This window comes from Schistocerca nitens, chromosome 8 (assembly GCF_023898315.1).
Source record: "Schistocerca nitens isolate TAMUIC-IGC-003100 chromosome 8, iqSchNite1.1, whole genome shotgun sequence".
Classification (NCBI taxonomy): Eukaryota; Metazoa; Arthropoda; class Insecta; order Orthoptera; family Acrididae; genus Schistocerca; species Schistocerca nitens.
The window spans coordinates 412591881-412611591 of NC_064621.1; positions in this window are offsets into that span (position 1 = coordinate 412591881).

The following is a 19711-nucleotide window of genomic DNA, read 5'->3' on the forward strand; positions in this document are numbered from 1 at the left end:
CTTGAATATTATTAGCTGTTCTTGTTTCGAGGGAGTTTGTATGGTAGTGAGAGGTTTGAATGGGCTGTGAATACTAACAACCTGGAATATTGCAGTTTTGGCTGGCTCTGAGCACTATGGGACTCAACTGCTGAGGTCATTAGTCCCCTAGAACTTAGAACTAGTTAAACCTAACTAACCTAAGGACATCACAATCATCCATGCCCGAGGCAGGATTCGAACCTGCGACCGTAGCGGTCTTGCGGTTCCAGACTGCAGCGCCTTTAACCGCACGGCCACTTCGGCCGGCTAATATTGCAGTTCTGTTCCAATTCTTTCTTGACATGGAGTTAATGAGGAATGCCCCCAAGTGTCAACGAATGAGTACATGTGTTAATTCACTTTGAAAGTGAACCTACAACATTAATTTTAACAGGCATACAATCTTTATCAGAAGGTTTTTTTCTTTCTAGGAAGCTTCTAAGATGGTGACATGGATGTTGATGATGCTGTAATTGAGGCTATGGTTAGCTCAGTATTTAACGAAATCTGATGCTGTATGAAATCTATGAGGGGCAATACTGATATTCATGAATTTCTGCCAAAGTACAAAAAATTATTTACAACTTGCATATATATCAAGTTTTTTGGAATCACCACATATACACATGGTAATTATTTTATTTCGTGCACAGGAATTTTTTGCCTCTCCAGAAGTGGGCTTTCATCATCATTAACACTATGTTTCCCATGCTCTGATGCAATGACAAGATGTTGTCTGCATCCAGTCTATCAACACCATGTCCTCATCCAGCGACCTCACCTTGGTCGTCAATCTCCCGTAATTACAATAAAAATCAACAGGATAGCAACAGCTTTTTTCCCTCTCCTGTTACCTTAGGGAAACTGTACCAGGTTAGTCACACACCACTTTTAAACTACTCTGTGTATGCAAAAAAAAAAAAAAAATGGAGGACAGGATCTAATATAACAAAGTAGATACTTCTCCAGCAGGCTACCAAGATTCATTTCCTGAAAGCACGTCTGCACGTTCTTTAAAGGAATCTCCTCAAGATCATCCAAGATCCGTGGCATCCCATGTTACAGTGCTGTGCAGTTTTACACTGTGATCAAATGCACGACCACCTGAGACAAAATGATTTTGGCGTGAGAGAGAAAACTGTTATCTATATTCAGGGAAAATGGCGCTATATCACAGGGCAATTGAAATGGTGACTAGGTTTGATAGATCACCAAGAGTCTCATACTGGGCCAGTTTTCTATTTTTCTGAAGTGGGAGTCCAGTAAAGCACTCAGCACTATACTCCAATTGGACACCCACTTACTTCTTTATGGTCCATTTAATGAGGGCTCTTCCTGTATCCTAAAGGATATATTTGCTAGAAAGGGCTGCATTAACGTCTAAAACCTCAAATACCAATTTCAATATTCTTGGAGAATACTGGCTTGCAGAAGAAATTATGAGGCACTTCCAGTATTCAGTTACATACAAAACAGATTATCTGTGCTCATTTTATAACTTTTGTGTCAACGACTTCTCCATTACATTTCAGGACATGCCGCAATTTGAGAGGTACAATCCATATGTATCAGTTCACATTAATGACCTGAACCAAGAAGAAATCAAGCCAGGACAAGAACAAGATGAGCATGAAAAATACGTGAAGGATAAAGTAGCGAGATCACACCACTTTTCCAAAGCTGCTAGGCAATGACTCATACATGCAGATTAGTTGCCTTCCTCTGAGGGAGAGAATCAATACCGCATATGCAGCAAAAATCGTGCCACACCTACTATCCTCCAAACTGAATGAAAATAAAGCTGTTATGACATTATTTTTAGTTCTAATGAATATTTAGCAAGGTAACTGACAGCTTACCCTACACAGGAAGCAGCGCATGTGGAATTTTAAGAACAGCCACCAATAGCAGCATCGCTCTTTTGTAGTTCACACTGGTTTTGAGTGTCTCCTAGGTCATGTGAATTTCTCTGCGGCTGATCCCACTGCCTCCCATAGTAGTTTCACAGAGTGGCACTTGGCGTAGGTGGCAGTGTACCAAGTTGTATAGAGCTATGACTTTAGTCTTCATAGTTCTGATTCCTATTTTGGCGATAATCCTGTGAGATGGCTACTCTCAAAAGCTGCAGTAACTTGCATAAGCTATTACTACACCAACAAATTGCAGGACAATGATTCAGTATACAGGAACAGAAACGACTTTGATGCCTGTGGACTGCTGTTATAAAAGCAGAAATGCCACATAGAGACTACTCTCCCCTGATGGAGAAGTCTTGCAGTGCAGCACACAACGCAATGTGACAGACCAACCGTCATCACACATACCTTCTTATTCTACATTTCTTTGTTGAATACTTGGCAGAATTGAGCTAGAGAAATAACGAAGTTAATGCCCTGGCTGAAAGCATTGTAACATACATTACATTTTCCAAGAAAATCATCCAGATTATTACCCTCCGTTTTCTAGATTTGCTTCAATTTGAGATCGCACAATTTCAGAAAGTTGTTGAGACAGTGCATCAGAGGGCATGCATCTCACTGAAGCTGCACATCCTGTTGATGCAAAGTTTCAGTTTTGGACAACAAAGTGGTCTTCCCATACAAATACCAGGATTCAGTGCAGAGAATGTAGTGGTCTTAGCTGGTAACTTCAGTCACTAGTACCCCTAAAGAATATGAGCATGCTGTAAATGTTTGACAGGATTTCAACATCTCTAATGTACTGGGGTTTTCAAAACGAAATATTCTTATTTGTGGAGGTTTTGAGGGATTTCAGAACGAATGCATAAGCATATACACAATGTATGCTGGCTTATAGTACATGCCACATAAAAACAGGAAATGTTGTAAAGTCAAACTGCTGACCTATGCCGACAGGCTGCTCTTTTTTGTAGGCAGGATTTGTGGAAATTCTATCAACGTGTCCATGCACACGCAGAGGGAAACAACTCACAAGCACTGCAAATAATAACGTTAATAGCCTAATGAAAGCTGAGGATAATGGGTCAGAGTTTGTGGAGGTTGCAGGACTCATATCAAAAATGCAGGAGTACCATTCAGAGCCAGGTGCCAGCCACAAGCAGGCAAAGCATACGCATCAAGTGGCCATGATAGCACTCATTAATGATGACTGTAAGGTATGCCTGTAGAGCAGTGCTAACATTGCCTTGCATACGGTGTATATGCCTGTTGAGCAGTGCTAACATTGCCTTGCATACAGTGTACTGTTGAAGCACTCAATCCTGAAACCATGTGATGTACACTGTATCGGAACTGAAAATCACTTTGTTGAGCCTTGATGATAATAGGGCCATTTGTGAGAGGGGACTGAGACCCTTCCATACTCACACTGCTCACTCAGGTGATAGAGAAAGAAAGATTGGATGCTTGTGTTTGAAGTAAATGTATGTGTGTGTGTATGTGTGTGTATGTGTGTGTGTATGGGATAATATTACATATTTCACACTGTATAAATAGGTGAGAGTGAGTTGAATGCATGTTATGTGTACCCTGTACAGTACGTGTATATATATATATATATATATATATATATATATATATATATATATATATATATATATGTGTGTGTGTGTGTGTGTGTGTGTGTGTGTGTATGTATGGAATAGTATCACACATTTCACGTTTTGTAAATAAGTGTGATTAAGTTGGCTAACGAAGAAGTACAATACATTGTAACTGCATCAAAGGATGGCCAGTTTGTTAAAGACCACCTTGGAGAATATAGTGTATAGATTTCATTCATGTTACTACTATTACAGTAAAAAATATCTCAGTATATATATATATATATATATATATATATATATATATATATATATTGTCATTAAAGTGTCTCTGAAAACATTGCTAACAAATAAAAAGAAACTGTTGTCAAAAAATACTACATACTTTGAGGGCTCTAACTTTCTGAACAAGAAGATGCGGCATGAAAATATTACGAATAAATCAAGGAAACTGTTCCTGTTGCTGTAATTCACTTGTATTATTTATAAACCATACTTGCAATTCTAAAACCCGAAAAGGCAGTTCTACTTCCACAAATGTGTGAAAATTTGACACACATGACAGAAGTGCAGAGAGAATACGAGTCAGGAGGAGTTCGTCTGACAGTTAGTACGACGGAGGAAGTGGTGGTGGGAAATACTATTTTTTGGATTATAAATCATTACAGTTAGGTAACTCACAGGCCTCAGCCGTATTTTAAATTTCTTACCATTTTGAAATCAGATAAAAGCATTATAATGGCTGCTTCTGACGCTTTATGGTTCTCTCACTATGGTGTACAGAACACAAGTGATGCACAGTTCGCATAGAGAGGAGATGGGAGTGGTTATTGAGGTGGAGGAGAGGAAGCAGGATTAACCCTTGAGGAAAGTCTCATAATAGCCCCAGATTGTAGGGTTTTGACCATGCACGACATTCACCTTGACTTTGACAACAATAGGCCCATCGTCACAGAAATTGCGCTGATCCGCTACTAACGATCGGCTCTGGAAGTTAATGGAAATGGCATGCTCCAAGCCACAAATAAAACAGAAGGTCCACAAAGTATTCGTGTCACATGCAGAATTTCGTTGATAAACAAGAGGACGACTGCCGTTAGAGTCTCGTATTTCATTGCATTGAATGAAGGGAACCGATGTCCACTGTGTTCTTCTAACTGGCAATGTTTCAGTTGGTCTGGTTTGAAATGAACGTAACCCGGCGAGGTCTGTTGTAATCGCCGAGTGGTGATGTATGAACGTTGCAGACTCTCCTTGGTTCCACTTGTAATAATTGGGAGTTACTTAGCCTCTCTTATTGTACAAACTTTTTGAACGTGTGGACTTTTAAATACTGGAAGGGAATAGGTTCTCGGAATAAATAACGCATGAGGAAGTGATACTTTTGGATAAAACATTCTCAGTTAACTTGCTGCATTAAATTAGAATAAAATCTCTCACCTATTGGAACTCACTGGACATATGTTTGCCGAGTGACGGCCACCCCTCCACTCGCCTGCCGTTACAACTGAAAAACTTTGCCATTAGGTTTAAGCTCACTGGAATGATACCGAAGCTCTGTTCCATGTCCATTCGAGTTATAACCACTCTTGCTGCCGGAGGTGGTACCTCTGTGTGCTAGATTTCACCTACAGATTTAATCATATCTTTTTCGTACGTACTCACAACAAGTAAAATTTAGTTATTTGTTTTTCTTTCTGAAGTTGCAGTTTCAATGGCAGATCCAGAACTGGTAGTAGACGTTAAAAGCAATGCTTCCAGTGCTGATACAGAATTGTTTCTCTTAATATGGCACCAGAAAGCATGCACAAACTGATTGTTATTGAAAGTTTAACCTGTAATATAAGTCTGTCTGTCTTACTGTTCATCGTCATGCAATCATCGTTCATCATTTTGTTGCACAGTGGTTTCATTTCGTTGGAATCTGACTGTATAATATTAGTAAAAGTATCTCCGAGATGGCTTCTCTATTCCTGATTGTCTTTTTTAGTGTTTGAGTCATCAGTCCTCTGACTGGTTTGATGCGGCCCGCCACAAATGCTTCTCCTGCGCCAAACTCTTCATCTCAAAGTAGCACGTGGAACCTTCGAACCTACGTATTCCAGTGGATGTATTCAAATCTCTGTCTCTCCCTACAGTTTTTGGTCTCTACAGCTCCCTCTAGTACCTAGGAAGTCATTCCCTGATGTCTTAACATATGTCCCATCACCCTGTCCCTTCTCCTTGTCAGTATTTTCCACATATTCCTTTCCTCTCCGATTCTGCGCTGAAGCTTCTGATTCCTCACCTTATCATCCCACCTAATTTTCAACATTCGTCTGTAGCAACACACCTCTAATGCTTCGATTCTCTTATGTTCCGTTTTTCCCACAGTTGCCATTGACTACTGGTCCCAGAAGTTCTGGCCGGCTGAGGTGGCCGAGCGGTTCTAGGTGCTACAGTCTGGAACCGCGTGACCGCTGCGGTAGCAGGTTCGAATCCTGCCCCGGGCTTCGTTGTGTGTGATGTCCCTAGGTTAGTTAGGTTTAAGTAGTTCTAAGTGCTAGGGGACTGATCACCTCAGAAGTTAAGTCCCATAGTGCTCAGAGCCATTTTGAACCAGTAGTTCTCATGATGGAGGAGTGTCTTGATCTGTCTTCTGTGTATGAAGTGAAGCTTTCTCGGGCGTACCACTAATGCACTCAGTTCTACCTGTATCTTGGCGGGAACTTTGGTTGAGCGTGTCCGTTCCACTATGCTGACGTCAATGTACATTTTTGTCATGATATTCGTGAGAAGATCTTTCCATAAATAACAATCCCACAATTTTCTTCGTTTTCGAATTAATATTATTTAATTAGTTTCTCGGTACCAACTCATAGGGTACAGAGTCAGTATCGACTGCTCCATCTTTGACAGTTATATTAGAGACATTGGCGAAAACTGAAGCGAACACGATTCTTTGCCTGTCGTTAACTTATGATACTCGCTCGTTCCTAGAATTCCCAGCATGAGCTTTTACAATAGTCTTGCCGCATTTGGAAATGCAAAAGTATGTAACATAATAAGGAATCAGGAAAATTGGCATAAACTCAACTCGCTGACAGCTAAAATATCAGCTCAAATGGCTCAAATGGCTCTGAGCACTATGGGACTTAACCACTTAGGTCATCAGTCCCCTAGAACTTAGAACTACTTAAACCTAACTAACCTAAGGACATCACACAGGCCGGCCAAAGTGGCCGAGCGGTTCTAGGCGCTACAGTCTGGAACCGGGCGACCGCTACGGTCGCAGATTAGAATCCTGCCTCGGGCATGAATGTGTGTGATGTCCTTAGGTTGGTTAGGTTCTAAGTTCTAGGGGACTGATGATCACAGCAGTTACGTGCCATAGTGCTCAGAGCCATTTGAACCATTTTTGACATCACACACATCCATGCCCGAGGCAGCATTAGAACCTGCGACCGTAGCCGTGGCGCGGTTCCAGACTGAAGCGCCTAGAACCGGTTGGCCACACCGGCCGGCAAAATATCAGCCTATGAACTGCAAGCTTACATGGCTGAAAGACAACCAAGAGTTGACCATACATCATGATAACAAGACGAGCCACTACAAAACATCCACCTACGACAACCTTCTGGAAGCAGTGAGGTGAGCCTCGGGGAGTACCAGGAAGGAATCCCTGAGACCGTGACAGCCGTTTTACGCACGTTAGGTGGAACAGAAGCTCAACCCCTGTGAATCCTGAGTTGTATCTCAGCGGACTGGGGGCTAAGCATCCAGACATATGAGAAATCCAGCTTGGTTCTGATACGAAATAGCATAATGATTAGTTATTACTAATATTAAAAATTATGTTAAAATATTATGTGCCGCTTCATGCCTACTCATGTCAAAAATTCGGCCTGTTCTTTTATACAGATAATAGACGAAAGCAAAATAGCGCATGAAATAAATAAAAATAAGTAGTTTGTCACCTCTGCACACACACTCCAGACCTTGAGCGCACACCGTTGAATATTGCCTCTCTGAACTATCCCCACCTTCCGCCCCTCTGTGACACTGGGAAAGACGAAAGGAGAGAAGATTACATTTTAACGTCGCGTCGACAGCGCTGTCATTACGGAGGAGCCACAAGCTCGGATTATCAAAGAAAGGGGAAGCCAATTGGCCATGCCGTTTTGAAAGGACCATGCCATTATTTGCCTGGAGCAATTTAGGGACTCACGGAAAACCTAATTCTGGATCGCTGGACGGGGAATTTTTAACATCATCCTTCCGAATGCGGCTCCAGTTTGCTAACAACTGCGCGACCTTCCAACTCCCCTACAAGCGCCCTTTTAGCACGCCGTCTCCACTTCCCTGTCACGCTCTTATCATGTGAACACCACACAGGGGTTCATAGTAACGAAACATAAGATTCTCACCTGGTATTGTGATGAGCGAAGTAGTCTTTTCAACGATTGCTTTTTTCACTGTACTTTCATAACCAGATAATTAAATGAAAGGGGCAGTGAATCCATGGGAAAATTCAGATATTAATTTCCATATTAAAAATCTATCATACGTCCGTTATTGAAGAAGTAGGGTTATATGTAAGGTGTTTGAGGATACAGTCACCGTGCACAGAGTATCTAGTATCTACATGTACTTCTACATACGAACTCCGCAAGACACCGTGAGGTGCGTGGCGGAGAGTACCCTGTACCACTGCTACTCATTTCGTTTCGTATTCCACTCGAAAATACAGCGAGGGAAAAATTACTATCCGTACACCCTCGTATGAACCCTAATTTCCCGCATCTAATATTCGCGATCCTTACGCGAAATGTATGTTGGTGGCAGTAGAATCGTTGTGCAGTCTGCTTCTGATGCCTGTTCTCTGCATTTAATCAATACCGTTCCGCGAGAAGAACATTGCCTTCCCTTCAGGGATTCCCATTTGAGCTAGGGAAGAATCTCAGTAACACATGTGTGATGTTCGAATCCCATAGACGGCAAATGTAGGAACCGACCTTTGCACTGCTCCGGTGTATTCCTTTAATCCGTGCTGGAACGGATCCCCAACACGCGAACAGTATTCAAGAACAGAATAGTGTCCTATATGCAGTCTCCTTTACAGATGAAGCACACTATCCTAAGACTCTCTCAACAAACCTAAGTACACCATTCGCCTTTCCTAGAACTATCCCTACTCTCTCAGTACATTTCATATAGCTTTGCAACGTTACGCCCAGACGTTTCAACGATGTGACTGTGTGAAGCAGGACGCTTCTCATGCTGTACCCGAACATTATAGGTTTGTTGCTCGTACTCATCCGAATTGATCTACATTTGTCTATATTTAGAGCTACCTGCCATTCATCACACCAAACATAAATTTTGTCTAAGTCCTCTTGAACCCTCATACAGTCAGTCAACTCGACAAATTTCCGTAAACCACAGAATCATCAACAAACATTCGTAGATTGCTGCCCACCTCATCGGCCAGATCATTTATGTACACTACGTGATAAAAAGTATACGGACACCCCCAAAACATACATTTTACATATTAGGAGCATTGTGCTGCCACCTACTGCCAAGTACTCCATATCAGCGGCCTCAGTACTCATTAGACATCGTTAGATAGCACAATGGGGCGCTCCGCGGAACTCACGGACTTCCAATGTGGTCAGGTGATTGGGTGTCACTTGTGTCATACGACTGTACGCGAAATTTCCGCACTTGTAAACATCCCTAGGTCCATTGTTTCCGATGTGATGGTGAAGTGGAAACGTGAAGGGACACGTACAGCACAAAAGCGTACAGGCCGACCTCGTCTGTTCTCTGACAGAAAAAAATGGCTCTGAGCACTATGGGACGTAACATCTATGGTCATCAGTCCCCTACAACTTAGAACTACTTAAACCTAACTAACCTAAGGACATCACACACATCCATACCCGAGATAGGATTCCAACCTGCGACTGTAGCGGTCGCGCGGTGACTGACAGAGACCGCCGACAGTTGATGAGGGTCGTAATGTGTACAAGGCAGATATCTATCCAGACCATCACACAGTAATTCCAAACTGCATCAGGATCCACTGCAAGTACTATGACAGTTAGGCGGGAGGTGAGAAAACTTGGATTTCATGGTCGAGCGGCTGCTCATAAGCCACACATCACGGCGGTAAATGCCAAACGACGCATCGGGTTGGTGTAAGTAGCGTAAACATTGGAAGATTGAACAATGGAAAAACGTTAAGTGGCGATCAGATGTCGGGGTGTTTGTATGGCGAATGCCTGCTGAACGTCATCTGCCAGCTTGTTCAGCGCCAACAGTAAACTTCGGTGGCGTTGCTGTTATGGTGTGGTCGTTTTTTTTTTTTATGGAGGGGGCTTGCAACCGATGTTGTTTTGCGTGGTACTCTCACAGCACAGGCCTACATTGATGTTTTAAGCACCTTCTTGTTTCCTATTATTGAACAGCAATTCGGGGATGGCGATTCCATCTTTCAACTGTAACCTCCAGCAGAAAAATAATAATGAAAATGGACCAAGCGTAAACTCCCCACAAAAATATTTTATAAATATATGAACCATGAACCAAGCGTAAACTCCCCACAAAAATAATAATAACATGAATTTTTTAATATTGTAACCTCAGAACAAAATTGGCTCCCATTTATAATCTGTCTGCAGAAATGCATTCACATTTAATGTTCCCACAAAATTCTTTTGTCATTTAATGTTAAGTTCGAAACAGAAAATTTGTAAACACCAAAGTAATAAAAAAAATTAGTAACCTGGTAAATTTTATGAGGACAGCAGCGCTGCCCTTCGGCCCTGTATTCTGAATAAAAAAGCCAAACTTCTTACCTCAATAAAAACTGCAAATATATCTGCTCTTATGTAGAAATTTTTTTTACACAGCTTCGTGCAATGCTGGAGTATATTTTTTTCTGATTCTTGGAAGGAATGATCATGCATTGGAAATATTCTTTAAATTGAAATGAATGCTTTTCTTTAAAAAAGTTACTTTATATTATAAAAATTATTATTGAGGCATTTTTTTGAAAGAAATTAAATGACAATTAATATACATTACTAGATATGCGCAAGGCTGCTTCTTTACCTTCTACAATAATACTCATCCTCCAGAGTCCTGACCAGAGTCCCGAGCAGACTACCGACACGCGCACGCACGCGCCGACTACTGCCGTCTCAAGACTACTAGCACGGACAGAAGACTAAAACCGACTGACTCCGACTCGCGACAAGCAACAACTAACTACATACTACTCTCTGGTCAGAGACTCTGCCATGCCTCGCCCATCGCCGGCAAGGCATACGTCTTACACAACACGATCGAGTACCTGTTTATAATGCACAGACTGTGGTGGATCGATTACACGACAGTAACACTCCTGTAATGGACTAGCGTGCACAGAGTCCTGACCTGAATCCTATAGAATAACTTTGGGATGTTTTGGAAAGCCGACATCGTGCCAGGCCTCACCGACCTACGTCGATACCTCTCCTCAGTGCAGCACTCCGTGAAGAATGGGCTGCCATTCCCCAAGAACCCTTCCAGCACCTGATTAAACGTATGCCAGCGAGAGTGGTTCAAATGGCTCTAAGCACTATGGGACCCAACATCTGAGGTCATCAGTATCCCAGAACTTAGAACCACTTAAACCTAACTAACCTAAGGACATCACACATATCCATGCCCGAGGCAGGATTCGAACCTGCGAACGCAACGGCTGCGTGGTTCCAGACTGAAGCGGCTAGAACCGCTCGGCCACGCCGGCCCCCTGCAAGAGTGGAATCTGTTATCAGTCCTAAGGGTGGAGCAACACCATACTGAATTCCGTCATTTCCGATGGAGGGTGTCACGAGCTTATAAGTCATTTTCAGCCAGGTGTCCGGATACTTTTCATTACGTTGTGTATATATAAAATAATAACGGTACTATGACGCTTTCCTTGGGCACTCCCTGATGGTACTCTTGTCTCAGATGAACACCTGCGGTCCAGGACAATGTACTGGATCCTGTTCCGATCTTTGAGCCACTCACATGTCTGGGACCCTATTCCATACGCTCGTACCTGGGATAACACTCTGCATTGGGACATTGTGGCAGATGCTTTTCAGAAATTTAGAAATATGGAATCCGCCGGTTTCCTTGGATGTATAGTACAGTACGTCATGAGGGAAAAGGACTAGCTGAGTTTCGCCCAATCGATGCTCTCTAAACCGTGCTGACTCGTGGACATTAGCAAGCCGATGTTAAGTATATTGGTTCGTAATTTTGCGAGTCTATTGTTTTACCTTTCTTATATACAGGGAGTGTCACCTGCGTTTTTTCCGGTCGCCAGGGACTATGTGCTGTGCGAGAGATTCTAAATTATTGCAAGCCACGTAAGGGGCCGATGCCATGGAGAACTCTCTGTAAAATTGGATTCTAATTCCATCCTGACCTGATGACTTGTCAGTTTTCAACTCTTTCAGTTTTTTCTCTACACAAGGGATGCTTATTATTACGTCGTCCATACGGGAGTCTGTTCGATAGTGTCGTGTACCGGAGTTGTTTACGCGGTTGCGTTGCTGTAAACCTTCACGCCCGATAGATTCACGCGTTAATTCTTTTTCGAGACAGTCGAGTGCTGTGGACTGTATCTGGCAAAGCTGCACTCGCGTTAGTGGCTGACCCACAAAACAGCCGCGGCCCGCTAGCCAGGAATTACTGCCGAGCGAGGCCGCGACCGCCGGCCGTCCCGCCCCCCCCCCTCCCCCCCCCCCCCCCCCTACGGGCGGAATGGCCCCGCGCTGTGACGCAGTGGTACCCGCGAGCAGCCCTTCTTGTGCATTAGAATATTACACGCGGCCGCCCGTGTTTTGCAGCGCGTCTGACGTACGGCCCGTGCCAGACGCCCCTTTCTGCTATCCTGCCCCGCCGAACTGCTCCGATGAATTAGTTGGATAACAGCGACGTATATTCAGTGGACGCCAGGTATAGCGATCATGCTCCAAACTAATGGAAACATTAAAGATTAGAAGCAATTCTTACATGGATTGACAAAAGCGTCATCATACAATACTTCCAGACTAGCGCTGCTGATTTTCCACAAATTCGTAGGTTCGTGCTGACATTAATTTGTGATACAGGCAGGGACGGGGTTTTTATGAACAAGCTGTACAAGCGGCAACTGGAGCTCCGGGAAGTCCAGCTACTTGCTAACCCTGGCCAGCCGCTCCCGCAATCAGCGCTGCGAATCTCGGTGTGAATTTGGAAGGACTGAAAGTTGTAATTTCTTGTATGGTGCAACGGAATAAGTACTCATGTTTAAGGTAAGTGACCAGCTACAAGTGTTGTACACAGTTCTCTGTTCTTTCGAAGCCAAAGCCTTAAGAGTTTCTAATAAGCATCGAATAGGCATGCTTAAAGTTGTAAACCTACTATATGGAACCATAGACTACTGTAACTCAGAACAGACTGTGATACTTTTCCCAGTAGGTCTGGTCAGCAAATATCGTAACCTCAGTATTTGTACGTTACGTGTGTTGCGTATCTATCAGGCGTTACGTTATTTTCATCGCTTTGTTAGCGTATGCGATACGTGTCTCACTAGATTCCCATAGAAACTGGAAACAGTGAACCCTCTACAAACTGAATGAGGCTTTATAAGGGTCCGCAAACAAAAAGAACAGTTTTGTTCTACATAGTTATCTTCTTGCCGCCTGCTTAAAAAAAAAGTATTTAGAGAAAACTTGAAATTTTCAATCTTTAATTCAGGATTCGTTCCAAAATTGTTGATTTCCAACATGAAACAAAGGGATGTTGTAATTTAAAAAGTACAGTCTTATCATGTAGCACTAGAATACGCAATTACTTAAAAAAAAGATAAAAATAAAAAACAGAAAATGCAAAAGACGTATCAAAGTAACTTCAGTTTATCATCGATCTTGTATCAAACAAGTTTCTCTTATCGCTAAACAACTTTCACGCTTGGCAATAATAAAAGGAATTTCTTGCCCTTTATCGTGATGAAAGTTCTACTGAGCACAACATTACAACAATAATAATATATATTTTTCTGTCTTTATGCATGTAAACTGTACTTGCATCTGCGGTAGCTGCTTTGGCGACATAAAAGGGCAGAATTTACACAGCATCTAATTTTTATTACTTATGAAATGAAATTTATATTTTTAAGGCAATAAAATACACAATGGACTAATACTGAATGTTGTACGGTTCTAATTATGTACAAAACAAGCAACGACAGAAACAAAACAAAAAAACAAAGAGAAGTCGTCGGTTTTCAGTTCCTCACTCAAACATTCATTAATGTTTTTTTCCCTACTAATGCTACCTATACTGCAGGTAATCCTACCATTTCACGTACTGTACCAAAACGTATCCTAGAATATAGATAAAGGAAAGGCAAACCTATGTTTATAGAATTTGTGGACTTAGAGAAATGATTGATTGCTTGATTAATTGGGGAGTATGGGACCCAACGACGAGGTCATCAGTCCCGTGATTCCAAAGAGGGTTACATAAGAAAGTCTGCTAAAAGTGAACGAATTCAGCCAGACAAATTATAAAAGAATGAACATTAAACATACACAGTATAAGCATGGAAGGAGAGACCAAATCTAAAAAGTGGAAAAAGGGGGGGGGGGGCGGTCATGGGGTCACAGACCGTGAAAATTGCAAAAGGAGTCCCAATCACAACCACCCCGCACCTGCTCCAAGACGAAAGGAGGGCCTTATATCTGGAAATAAAAACCACATTCACGGAGGAAACCGAGGACCAGATCGGCCATCCCTGGATAGTCCGCTAATATTAAATTTAAGGAAGCAGGAAGACAATACTTAGCACGAAGGGTTGAAAGAATGGAACATGCCACCAATATGTGAGATATCGTCAGTCTGGCCCCACAACCACATTGTTGGGGTGGGTCGTTACGTAGGAGGAAACAATTGGTGAGCCGGGTATGGCCAATGTGTAAACGACATAAAAGAGTGCACTACTTCAGAGAGGGGTGGAAAGAAGTGCCCCAAACTGCAATAGACTCCTTGATTGTGCGGAGTTTACTACTATGAGCAGTAGCGCTCCAGATGGCATTCCACTGTTGGGAAAGGAGAGATTTGACGTAGATTCGCATATCCGCAACTGGAGATCCGCAACTGGAGTCGTGAAAGGAAAGGGAGGGTAAGTATCCGCTTCTCTCTCCAAACCGTCAGTCAGTTCACAAAAAGAAGGGCTCTGTGAAAGACTAGAAGGTCTGCTGTAAATACAATAAATGATCCTGGCAAGAAATGTTGCTCGAAACTGGTAGGAGATGTGAAAGCGTATCTCACCTTATCAGTAGTCTTAGAACCACCAGCGTCAAGAATGGTGGCACCCTGGAACTCGGCAAGGATGGCACATACAAGACGCCAGTAAACCATAGGAGCAACAGAGACCTTAGGACCTTGGAAGAGAGCGGCCCTAATCCATGGTCTAGGTACCATCCAAGGGGTGAACGGGAGGAAAGACACGTGGTGACATCCAGTGAGTGCAGATCGAGATCCAGCAGAGGGTAGTGAGATGCTTGTATGAATGCCTACTGGCAATCCCACCCATGGGCGGGTGTTAGGAGAGAGACATCCCTCAATGGCGAAGAGCACAGGGTATACAGGATGCTATGGGAATTGGCGAATGGTGACTGCGTAAGAAACAAGGATTTGGCTCTGTGGGATGTGTAGAGGAGAAATCCTTGCTTCTGTGAGGTGACTATCAACAGGAAAGGCAACAATAGTCAGATGATCATAACGTGTAGGCTTTCACGGCCGGCGTCTTCAGTAATTAAAACTTCCGGGCTAAGAGGCCGTGGTCCAATAGTAGAAATACTTCTCCCTGACGTGTCGTAGACACACCTCAGATGATGTTGCCGCAGCTGGCAACGAAACGTCAGGGAGAAGTATTTCTACTATTGGACCACGGCCTCTTAGCCCGGAAGTTTTAATTACTAATAGTCAGATGAACCCCACAATGACACACATGATCAAGTAGTTTGAAAGTGGTAGGAGCTGCTGAGCCATAAACCTGAGTACCATAATCGAGTCTGGACAAAACTATAGCATCGTAAAGATGGAGAAGGGTGGAATGGTCTGCACGTGTGGGCCAGGAGGTGGAGAGCATTAAGCTTCCACATGAATGTAGTCTTTAGGTGACGAATGTGGGGCAGCCATGTAAGCTTGTTATAAAAAGTAAGGGTCATGAAACCAGACCGTGTTACAATACCAAGAAGCTTGTTGCTTAAAAAAAGTTCTGGATCAGGGTGTACTGTGGGTCGACGACAATGCATAACCCACATTTTGGAGGAGGTAAACTGGAATCCATGGGCGGTGGCCACGTAGAGGCCCATCAGATGGCGCCTTGGAGCTGGAGCTCAGCAGACGCCATTGAGTGGGAGCTGCACCAGATGCCAAAATCGTCAATGTACAACGCCAAGGTAACCAGAGGCCCAACAGAGGTCACGATCCCATTTATGGCAATGAGGAAGAGCGTGACAGCACAGAACGCTGTGGGATACCATTCTCCTGAATATGATAGGTGCTGAATGAAGTGCCAGCTCGAACCCGGAAGAGCTGGTAAGATAAAAACTCGAAGATAAAAATCAAAAGGAGACCTCAGAAGCTCCAGTCATGGAGGGTAACTAAAATGTGATGGCCCCAAGCCATGTCATACACCTTGTGTAGGTCAAAGAAAACTGTGACAAGGTGCCGGTGGTGAGTAAAAGCCTGTCTGATAGCTGCTACCAATCGGAGTAATGGTCAATTGGAGATCGCCCTGCCTGCAAGCCACACTGATATGGTGACAAAAGACCCCAAGATTCGAGTACCCAACATAATCAGGAGTTGACCATCCTTTCAAGCAATTTACAAACCGCATTTGTAAAGCTAATGGGGCAGTAGCTGTCGAGAGACGTTGGGATTTTCTCAGGCTGAAGGCCCGGGACAACTATACTGTCTCGCCATTGTGACGGAAAAGCAACCATGAGCCAGATTTGATTGAAGACCCTGAGGAGCTGTTGCCTCTGGGGAACTTCCAAGTGCCAGCCGCTTTGGCCGAGCGGTTCTAGGCGCTTCAGTCTAGAACCGTGCTACCGCTACGGTCGCAGGTTCGAATCCTGCCTCGGGCATGGAAGTGTGTGATGTCCTTAGGTTAGTTAGGTTTAAGTAGTTCTAAGTTCTAGGGGACTGATGACCTCAGATGTTAAGTCTCATAGTGTTCAGAGCCGTTTGAACCATTTCTGAACTTCGAAGTGTTGAATCATCTGATTTTGAATGGAGTGTGGCCATGTGGCTGTATCTTGTGGAGAGCTAAGAGCCTGCACCAATTCCCATTCAGTGAAAGGAGCATTGTAGGGCTCAATGTGGTGCAGGATTAAATGGAGGGAGTCTGTTCAGCTCTGAGTTTCCGCTGGAGAAAGGCAGGAGGATAGGAAGTGGACGACGATGCCATCATAAAGTACGGACCAAAGGATCAGTGCACAGAGCTCCTTGGATGTTCAGATCCTGGACAGTTGAATGTTGCTGACGGCTCAGAACACTAAGGATCTTCGACCAAACCTGCGATAAATAGTCACATGTCCCCAGGGAGGAAACATAGCGCTCCCACCATTCCTTTTTATTCTGCTTAATAATGTAACAAGCTTTAGCACGAAGACGCCTAAAATTGAGGAGGTTGGTCGGGGGGGGGGGGGGGGGGAGGGGTTCACTTAAATCACTGCAGCGCCCGTCGGCGGTCCTGGACAGCGACTGCGACGTCCTTGGTCCAACATGTTACCGGCCAATGACGAGGGGGCCCTGTGGATGGGGCTACAGCAGTGCCAGCAGCGTGAAGAAGAGTTGTATAGATGCCTTGCACGACTACATCGATGGAATTCGAGAGCGAGGTGTCAATGCAGACAGCAGACATGTATAAAGGCCAATTAGCCCTGCAGATTGCCCAGTGTCGGGGCTGGTCTGCCTGGTGGCAGCAGGGGAACGATAGTGTCATTGAGTAGTGGTCACTGTCACAAAGGTCATCATGGGATGACCAATGTAGGGAAGTCACGAGGACAGGGGAGAAGATCGCGAGATCTATAGCAGAGAAGGTGTCATGAGCAGTGGGTAGGGGAAATATCGTTGAGTAGACACAAATCGAAGTCCGTGATAAGTTGATCGATTAGGATACCCCGTGCTGTTCGTGTAACACACCCTCGCAGTGGATGGTGGGCATTGAAATCCCCTAGGAGGAGTAATGGGGGTGGGAGTTGCTGAAATAAGGTAGATAGTGCAACATAAGCAAGTGGCCTACCTGGAAGGAGGAAGATATTACCAATGGTGATTCCCAGAGTCGTTTACGCTCTAACTGCTATCACTTTCAAGGTGGTATGTAGGGGGATCCAGTCACTAAGGACATCGGAGCGAACCAGTGTGCAGACCACACCAGATGCTATCCCCCAGCATTCCGACAGAATGGACGATAACCACGTAAAGTGGGAGAGTGGTCGTCACAGATATGCGTTTCTTGAACAAGACAGAATGCAGAATGCAATTCCGGTAGGTGACGATAGCAGCCGTTGCAGTTCCACTGGGTGGTCATGTTGCGTGAGTCCAAGGTAGGCATGAAGGAGCTGAGGAGGAGGTCAGGTCACTGGGTCACTAGTTGTCACCGCCAAGGATAGGGTGACATCCATAAATAAGATGTCAGACTCAAGTTACACCGAGGGGAGTTGGCACCTCTGGAGCACTGGAGACGCCTTTGCTTGGGATTTATATTCCTTCTTCTCCTTTTCCTGGGGTGGAGGAGGACAGGACACAGGGGAAGACAGGCATCTGCAAGATGAGGAATGGAAACAGAGCTGGGGACCTTGGGGCCCACAGATGGTGCACCTCATGGGCAAGTGATGGTAACAGTCTTCTGTCATGAGAGACGCCAGGGAGAGGGTTCCCAGGAGGGAGCTTGATCACCAGCAGAAGCTGAAGAAGGGGGGCACTTCTTTGGCTTGGGTGTTGGGCTACTCCATGAAGGAAGGTCGTGCGAATGGCAGGGGAGGCGGCGGGCACAGTGAGGCAGGACTGGGGTAAGGAAGAGGGACTAGTAGGAGGAGGAGGAAATGAAGTAACAGAGGCAGAAGTTGAAGATAGTGACACCGGACAGAGTCTACCATACTTTTGGCGTGCCTCATTGTAAGACTGGCGATTGAGGGACTTATATTCTTGTATCTTCTTTTCTCTCTTGTAAGCAGGGCAATCCGGTGAGCGAGGGGAGTGGCGGTCGGCACAATTAACTCACACAGACGGCTGAACACAAGGGGTTCCCTCACGGACGGGGTGGCCACAGCCACCACACAAAGGGTCCGCCGTCCAGAAGGAAGATATATGCTCAAAATGCAAGCACCAAAAGCACCACATAGTTGGAGGGATGTATGGCATCATGTCATACCTGTATCACATAACCTTACCTTCTCTGTCAGGTTATCCCCCTCGAAATCCAAGGTGAAGGCTCCAGTATTAGTGCGGTTGTCTTTGTGACCCATCCACAAACGTCGAACAAAATTAAGGCCACGCTACTCCAGATTAGCCAGAGTTCCTCATCAGTTTGCAGGGTGAGGTCCGTATTAAATATGACTCCCTGGACCATATTCAGAGATTGGTGGGGAGTGATAGACACTGAGACTTTGCCAAGACTGTCACAGGCACGAAGAGCTGCAGATTTGGTGGCAGAAGAAGCTTTGATCAACAGGGAGCCCGACCGCATCTTACTAATAGATTCCACTCCACCAAGATTGCCCTCGATATATTCCACGATAAACAATGGCTTTGTGGCGGTGATTTTGTCCCCATCCATCCTCGTACAGACGAGGTAATGGGGAAAAGGTTTCAGCCCACGATGGCGAGCTTGTCCCTCCTCCTATGAGTTAGCCACGGAAGGGAAGACTACCGGGTCATACGACACAGCATTTAAGGATCCTCCAAAGAGACGGCAATGAGAGTATGGTCAGAATTTTGCAGCTTGATAGGCATCATGCGCCAAGCATCCGCCCTGATACCACCCACGCCGACCAGGGGCTCGCCCTACGGGCGCCACCCAGCTACAGCAAGGGACATCTGGCATGGCGGCCGTTGCTGGGAGTTCCGATGCTCCAAGAAGACAAG